General features: G+C 36.7%; 1 long non-coding RNA gene across 4 annotated transcripts in view; it reads left to right on the top strand.

The window, feature by feature from the left end:
• The first annotated feature begins 427 nt into the window (after window positions 1-427).
• LOC127877790 (uncharacterized) overlaps window positions 428-8891 on the top strand; it is a 34828-nt gene continuing 26364 nt past the window's right edge. For all 4 annotated transcript variants that reach the window (XR_008048611.1, XR_008048610.1, XR_008048609.1 and 1 more), the window contains exons 1-3: window positions 428-1467; window positions 2972-3618; window positions 7277-7923. This is a non-coding gene — a long non-coding RNA (uncharacterized LOC127877790). The remainder of the gene's footprint in view (window positions 1468-2971; window positions 3619-7276; window positions 7924-8891) is intronic.

The following is an 8891-nucleotide window of genomic DNA, read 5'->3' as shown; positions in this document are numbered from 1 at the left end:
TTAAGACTTCATTTAATTGTTGCAAAATGTTTCTGTGAGGTAGCTTTTCACTACCATGACTTCTACAATGACCCTGAAAATGGCATAGAAAAAAAAAGGGAAAACAGGGGTCGGATTAAACGCTTTATAAATAACAAACAAGCCTTCAGACTTGGTCGAAAATGTATTATATTTGCTTGTTTTTGTCCAAATTTCAAGAAAACAAGTCCATATTTTGCAGTTCTAAGACTTTGCTGGCCCTTAAGGCTGCACACCACACTTTTTAGCCACCAATGCGAATTGGCCCCGGTCAAATTTCTAAATAAAGAGAACATTGCTCAAGTAAGCACCATTTTGAGTGTCTTAATAATAATGAATGTCAGGTTTGAGTTGTGGTGATTTTTCTAGGATGTTTGTAAGTTACCAAAACATTGGTATTTTAACTATAGCTGCATACAGGAAGTAGAATTAATGCAATTCGAAAACAGGTGTAATGCTGGCTCCGGTCAGTATTTCTGTTGGAAATTTGAAAGGGCGTACGGACATTGAACTATTACAAAAAATCTAATCCTTTGACCCCCAATTTTCTCCATTGCTGTTTAGTACTTGGTAAGTTACCAATGTAAAAACATGGTTTCCAGGCACCTTGCTTCTGCAGGAAAGTGGCAGTTTGTTGTTGAAACTGGCTTAAAAAGGCTCGGAAACACACATAATTCTGATGTTTTGATTTGAAATAATCAATACTAAAACATTTTGCCCCAACTCATTTGATTTGAATGTTACTGATTTTTCAGAAGGCACAGCCTCAACCATTCTGGCAATGTGCTTGGTTTATTTTCAGATTTGCGAGGTGACCAGTTTCCAGACATTGGTTCGCTCCTGCTTGTGTACGCGATTGGCCGAGACTAAAAAAACTGTAGTGTGCCACCTTAAGGTAAAACGACAAATTTCCAAAACGATCAAACACCCATGAAACATGCTTTTGCTTAATTATATATTCCTAAGGTTTTGTTTTTTAACAGAGTGTTTGCCCATAACACTATTGTATGACCAATACTGTTCGTAAATCAAGGGAGGTAATTCGGAATCATGTTTACTGGTTTCTGCAATTCTCAAACAGTTCTGTATGAAGAATGTGTTCAATTTGTAGCCGGTATGGACAACTTACTACTCTGTGGTGAAGAAGGGCTTTATATTCATATAATGTCAAAAATTATAGCAAACAATATAAGAATCCAATCAAAACAATGATTCAAAATGGCCGTTTGGGCAGAATTTAGTACGGTTAAGGACCTATGGCCTGGTAACAATCTTGTTAACATTGTTTCCATGTTAACATTGTGCATGCTTTCGCATTGAAATCAGTGTGGAATGTCATTTATTTCAGGTTTTAGTCGTTTGCTTGTAAGGCAAGATAGTCCCTGGAGAAGAACTAAAATACGTCAACAGCCTTGTCAGCGGAAAGACACTCCGTTGCAGTTACTGAAGGTAAAACGACATCTTCAGTGGGCTAGGTAAATGTTGGCATGTTTGTCGGAATGTGTTTCCTGGTCTATACCGAAATGTCCTGCGTGCTTTGTTTAATCTATAACTGCGCCATAACTTACTTTTCGCCATTGTGCGCAATTCAACTGATGATATTTATAAGCAAATAAAAAGTTATTGTGAAGAAGTGACTCTTGCAAGTGCCTCACATTGTTGTATGCCTTTTAACAATGATCTGAGCTTACTAGAAGTTTTACTTTTTCTGTTTCCAAGAAATATGGATTAATATTTATCTCAGATGTCAATTTTTAGGCAATCATTAGTGTCATATCAGGGGTATTTCCTCAATATGTCAGCCCCAATTATTTATGCTATGATTGGGTTATCTCCCTTGCATGGGCCTGTTTAAGGGATTACTTCACAGGGGCCTTAAATGGTGTGTTTTTACAACAGATTAAAGGTACAAATGCTTAACTTGCCTTTCAAGATCATGCTAAGCATGCAATTTATTTATATTTTTATTACTTTAAGCAAAAACATGTGCATTTGTTGTGAGAGCTGTAAAAATCTAAGCAACGCCAAGTATTTATTGGCCCAAAACTGCGTGTTTTTGTGTTGCTTCTTTGATAAAGTTATGATGTAAAGGCTGACCAAGTCACCTGCACTACCATTTGTCATCTCAATGTGATTAAGACTTCATTTAATTGTTGCAATATGTTTCTGTGAGGTAGCTTTTCACTACCATGACTTCTACAATGACCCTGAAAATGGCATAGAAAAAAAAGGGAAAACAGGGGTCGGATTAAACGCATTATAAATAACAAACAAGCCTTCAGACTTGGTCAAAAATGTATTATATTTGCTTGTTTTTGTCCAAATTTCAAGAAAACAAGTCCATATTTTGCAGTTCTAAGACTTTGCTGGCCCTTAAGGCTGCACACCACACTTTTTAGCCACCAATGCGAATTGGCCCCGGTCAAATTTCTAAATAAAGAGAACATTGCTCAAGTAAGCACCATTTTGAGTGTCTTAATAATAATGAATGTCAGGTTTGAGTTGTGGTGATTTTTCTTGGATGTTTGTAAGTTACCAAAACATTGGTATTTTAACTATAGCTGCATACAGGAAGTAGAATTAATGCAATTCGAAAACAGGTGTAATGCTGGCTCCGGTCAGTATTTCTGTTGGAAATTTGAAAGGGCGTACGGACATTGAACTATTACAAAAAATCTAATCCTTTGACCCCCAATTTTCTCCATTGCTGTTTAGTACTTGGTAAGTTACCAATGTAAAAACATGGTTTCCAGGCACCTTGCTTCTGCAGGAAAGTGGCAGTTTGTTGTTGAAACTGGCTTAAAAAGGCTCGGAAACACACATAATTCTGATGTTTTGATTTGAAATAATCAATACTAAAACATTTTGCCCCAACTCATTTGATTTGAATGTTACTGATTTTTCAGAAGGCACAGCCTCAACCATTCTGGCAATGTGCTTGGTTTATTTTCAGATTTGCGAGGTGACCAGTTTCCAGACATTGGTTCGCTCCTGCTTGTGTACGCGATTGGCCGAGACTAAAAAAACTGTAGTGTGCCACCTTAAGGTAAAACGACAAATTTCCAAAATGATCAAACACCCATGAAACATGCTTTTGCTTAATTATATATTCCTAAGGTTTTGTTTTTTAACAGAGTGTCTGCCCATAACACTATTGTATGACCAATACTGTTCGTAAATCAAGGGAGGTAATTCGGAATCATGTTTACTGGTTTCTGCAATTCTCAAACAGTTCTGTATGAAGAATGTGTTCAATTTGTAGCCGGTATGGACAACTTACTACTCTGTGGTGAAGAAGGGCTTTATATTCATATAATGTCAAAAATTATAGCAAACAATATAAGAATCCAATCAAAACAATGATTCAAAATGGCCGTTTGGGCAGAATTTAGTACGGTTAAGGACCTATGGCCTGGTAACAATCTTGTTAACATTGTTTCCATGTTAACATTGTGCATGCTTTCGCATTGAAATCAGTGTGGAATGTCATTTATTTCAGGTTTTAGTCGTTTGCTTGTAAGGCAAGATAGTCCCTGGAGAAGAACTAAAATACGTCAACAGCCTTGTCAGCGGAAAGACACTCCGTTGCAGTTACTGAAGGTAAAACGACATCTTCAGTGGGCTAGGTAAATGTTGGCATGTTTGTCGGAATGTGTTTCCTGGTCTATACCGAAATGTCCTGCGTGCTTTGTTTAATCTATAACTGCGCCATAACTTACTTTTCGCCATTGTGCGCAATTCAACTGATGATATTTATAAGCAAATAAAAAGTTATTGTGAAGAAGTGACTCTTGCAAGTGCCTCACATTGTTGTATGCCTTTTAACAATGATCTGAGCTTACTAGAAGTTTTACTTTTTCTGTTTCCAAGAAATATGGATTAATATTTATCTCAGATGTCAATTTTTAGGCAATCATTAGTGTCATATCAGGGGTATTTCCTCAATATGTCAGCCCCAATTATTTATGCTATGATTGGGTTATCTCCCTTGCATGGGCCTGTTTAAGGGATTATACTTCACAGGGGCCTTAAATGGTGTGTTTTTACAACAGATTAAAGGTACAAATGCTTAACTTGCCTTTCAAGATCATGCTAAGCATGCAATTTATTTATATTTTTATTACTTTAAGCAAAAACATGTGCATTTGTTGTGAGAGCTGTAAAAATCTAAGCAACGCCAAGTATTTATTGGCCCAAAACTGCGTGTTTTTGTGTTGCTTCTTTGATAAAGTTATGATTTAAAGGCTGACCAAGTCACCTGCACTACCATTTGTCATCTCAATGTGATTAAGACTTCATTTAATTGTTGCAATATGTTTCTGTGAGGTAGCTTTTCACTACCATGACTTCTACAATGACCCTGAAAATGGCATAGAAAAAAAAGGGAAAACAGGGGTCGGATTAAACGCTTTATAAATAACAAACAAGCCTTCAGACTTGGTCAAAAATGTATTATATTTGCTTGTTTTTGTCCAAATTTCAAGAAAACAAGTCCATATTTTGCAGTTCTAAGACTTTGCTGGCCCTTAAGGCTGCACACCACACTTTTTAGCCACCAATGCGAATTGGCCCCGGTCAAATTTCTAAATAAAGAGAACATTGCTCAAGTAAGCACCATTTTGAGTGTCTTAATAATAATGAATGTCAGGTTTGAGTTGTGGTGATTTTTCTTGGATGTTTGTAAGTTACCAAAACATTGGTATTTTAACTATAGCTGCATACAGGAAGTAGAATTAATGCAATTCGAAAACAGGTGTAATGCTGGCTCCGGTCAGTATTTCTGTTGGAAATTTGAAAGGGCGTACGGACATTGAACTATTACAAAAAATCTAATCCTTTGACCCCCAATTTTCTCCATTGCTGTTTAGTACTTGGTAAGTTACCAATGTAAAAACATGGTTTCCAGGCACCTTGCTTCTGCAGGAAAGTGGCAGTTTGTTGTTGAAACTGGCTTAAAAAGGCTCGGAAACACACATAATTCTGATGTTTTGATTTGAAATAATCAATACTAAAACATTTTGCCCCAACTCATTTGATTTGAATGTTACTGATTTTTCAGAAGGCACAGCCTCAACCATTCTGGCAATGTGCTTGGTTTATTTTCAGATTTGCGAGGTGACCAGTTTCCAGACATTGGTTCGCTCCTGCTTGTGTACGCGATTGGCCGAGACTAAAAAAACTGTAGTGTGCCACCTTAAGGTAAAACGACAAATTTCCAAAATGATCAAACACCCATGAAACATGCTTTTGCTTAATTATATATTCCTAAGGTTTTGTTTTTTAACAGAGTGTTTGCCCATAACACTATTGTATGACCAATACTGTTCGTAAATCAAGGGAGGTAATTCGGAATCATGTTTACTGGTTTCTGCAATTCTCAAACAGTTCTGTATGAAGAATGTGTTCAATTTGTAGCCGGTATGGACAACTTACTACTCTGTGGTGAAGAAGGGCTTTATATTCATATACATGTCAAAAATTATAGCAAACAATATAAGAATCCAATCAAAACAATGATTCAAAATGGCCGTTTGGGCAGAATTTAGTACGGTTAAGGACCTATGGCCTGGTAACAATCTTGTTAACATTGTTTCCATGTTAACATTGTGCATGCTTTCGCATTGAAATCAGTGTGGAATGTCATTTATTTCAGGTTTTAGTCGTTTGCTTGTAAGGCAAGATAGTCCCTGGAGAAGAACTAAAATACGTCAACAGCCTTGTCAGCGGAAAGACACTCCGTTGCAGTTACTGAAGGTAAAACGACATCTTCAGTGGGCTAGGTAAATGTTGGCATGTTTGTCGGAATGTGTTTCCTGGTCTATACCGAAATGTCCTGCGTGCTTTGTTTAATCTATAACTGCGCCATAACTTACTTTTCGCCATTGTGCGCAATTCAACTGATGATATTTATAAGCAAATAAAAAGTTATTGTGAAGAAGTGACTCTTGCAAGTGCCTCACATTGTTGTATGCCTTTTAACAATGATCTGAGCTTACTAGAAGTTTTACTTTTTCTGTTTCCAAGAAATATGGATTAATATTTATCTCAGATGTCAATTTTTAGGCAATCATTAGTGTCATATCAGGGGTATTTCCTCAATATGTCAGCCCCAATTATTTATGCTATGATTGGGTTATCTCCCTTGCATGGGCCTGTTTAAGGGATTACTTCACAGGGGCCTTAAATGGTGTGTTTTTACAACAGATTAAAGGTACAAATGCTTAACTTGCCTTTCAAGATCATGCTAAGCATGCAATTTATTTATATTTTTATTACTTTAAGCAAAAACATGTGCATTTGTTGTGAGAGCTGTAAAAATCTAAGCAACGCCAAGTATTTATTGGCCCAAAACTGCGTGTTTTTGTGTTGCTTCTTTGATAAAGTTATGATTTAAAGGCTGACCAAGTCACCTGCACTACCATTTGTCATCTCAATGTGATTAAGACTTCATTTAATTGTTGCAATATGTTTCTGTGAGGTAGCTTTTCACTACCATGACTTCTACAATGACCCTGAAAATGGCATAGAAAAAAAAGGGAAAACAGGGGTCGGATTAAACGCTTTATAAATAACAAACAAGCCTTCAGACTTGGTCAAAAATGTATTATATTTGCTTGTTTTTGTCCAAATTTCAAGAAAACAAGTCCATATTTTGCAGTTCTAAGACTTTGCTGGCCCTTAAGGCTGCACACCACACTTTTTAGCCACCAATGCGAATTGGCCCCGGTCAAATTTCTAAATAAAGAGAACATTGCTCAAGTAAGCACCATTTTGAGTGTCTTAATAATAATGAATGTCAGGTTTGAGTTGTGGTGATTTTTCTTGGATGTTTGTAAGTTACCAAAACATTGGTATTTTAACTATAGCTGCATACAGGAAGTAGAATTAATGCAATTCGAAAACAGGTGTAATGCTGGCTCCGGTCAGTATTTCTGTTGGAAATTTGAAAGGGCGTACGGACATTGAACTATTACAAAAAATCTAATCCTTTGACCCCCAATTTTCTCCATTGCTGTTTAGTACTTGGTAAGTTACCAATGTAAAAACATGGTTTCCAGGCACCTTGCTTCTGCAGGAAAGTGGCAGTTTGTTGTTGAAACTGGCTTAAAAAGGCTCGGAAACACACATAATTCTGATGTTTTGATTTGAAATAATCAATACTAAAACATTTTGCCCCAACTCATTTGATTTGAATGTTACTGATTTTTCAGAAGGCACAGCCTCAACCATTCTGGCAATGTGCTTGGTTTATTTTCAGATTTGCGAGGTGACCAGTTTCCAGACATTGGTTCGCTCCTGCTTGTGTACGCGATTGGCCGAGACTAAAAAAACTGTAGTGTGCCACCTTAAGGTAAAACGACAAATTTCCAAAATGATCAAACACCCATGAAACATGCTTTTGCTTAATTATATATTCCTAAGGTTTTGTTTTTTAACAGAGTGTTTGCCCATAACACTATTGTATGACCAATACTGTTCGTAAATCAAGGGAGGTAATTCGGAATCATGTTTACTGGTTTCTGCAATTCTCAAACAGTTCTGTATGAAGAATGTGTTCAATTTGTAGCCGGTATGGACAACTTACTACTCTGTGGTGAAGAAGGGCTTTATATTCATATAATGTCAAAAATTATAGCAAACAATATAAGAATCCAATCAAAACAATGATTCAAAATGGCCGTTTGGGCAGAATTTAGTACGGTTAAGGACCTATGGCCTGGTAACAATCTTGTTAACATTGTTTCCATGTTAACATTGTGCATGCTTTCGCATTGAAATCAGTGTGGAATGTCATTTATTTCAGGTTTTAGTCGTTTGCTTGTAAGGCAAGATAGTCCCTGGAGAAGAACTAAAATACGTCAACAGCCTTGTCAGCGGAAAGACACTCCGTTGCAGTTACTGAAGGTAAAACGACATCTTCAGTGGGCTAGGTAAATGTTGGCATGTTTGTCGGAATGTGTTTCCTGGTCTATACCGAAATGTCCTGCGTGCTTTGTTTAATCTATAACTGCGCCATAACTTACTTTTCGCCATTGTGCGCAATTCAACTGATGATATTTATAAGCAAATAAAAAGTTATTGTGAAGAAGTGACTCTTGCAAGTGCCTCACATTGTTGTATGCCTTTTAACAATGATCTGAGCTTACTAGAAGTTTTACTTTTTCTGTTTCCAAGAAATATGGATTAATATTTATCTCAGATGTCAATTTTTAGGCAATCATTAGTGTCATATCAGGGGTATTTCCTCAATATGTCAGCCCCAATTATTTATGCTATGATTGGGTTATCTCCCTTGCATGGGCCTGTTTAAGGGATTACTTCACAGGGGCCTTAAATGGTGTGTTTTTACAACAGATTAAAGGTACAAATGCTTAACTTGCCTTTCAAGATCATGCTAAGCATGCAATTTATTTATATTTTTATTACTTTAAGCAAAAACATGTGCATTTGTTGTGAGAGCTGTAAAAATCTAAGCAACGCCAAGTATTTATTGGCCCAAAACTGCGTGTTTTTGTGTTGCTTCTTTGATAAAGTTATGATTTAAAGGCTGACCAAGTCACCTGCACTACCATTTGTCATCTCAATGTGATTAAGACTTCATTTAATTGTTGCAATATGTTTCTGTGAGGTAGCTTTTCACTACCATGACTTCTACAATGACCCTGAAAATGGCATAGAAAAAAAAGGGAAAACAGGGGTCGGATTAAACGCTTTATAAATAACAAACAAGCCTTCAGACTTGGTCAAAAATGTATTATATTTGCTTGTTTTTGTCCAAATTTCAAGAAAACAAGTCCATATTTTGCAGTTCTAAGACTTTGCTGGCCCTTAAGGCTGCACACCACACTTTTTAGCCACCAATGCGAATTGGC

The sequence above is a fragment of the Dreissena polymorpha genome, chromosome 4 (genome assembly GCF_020536995.1).
Source record: "Dreissena polymorpha isolate Duluth1 chromosome 4, UMN_Dpol_1.0, whole genome shotgun sequence".
Classification (NCBI taxonomy): domain Eukaryota; kingdom Metazoa; phylum Mollusca; class Bivalvia; order Myida; family Dreissenidae; genus Dreissena; species Dreissena polymorpha.
The sequence above is the reverse complement of the archived record's forward strand: the minus strand, read 5'-3'. Positions and strand labels throughout refer to the sequence as shown.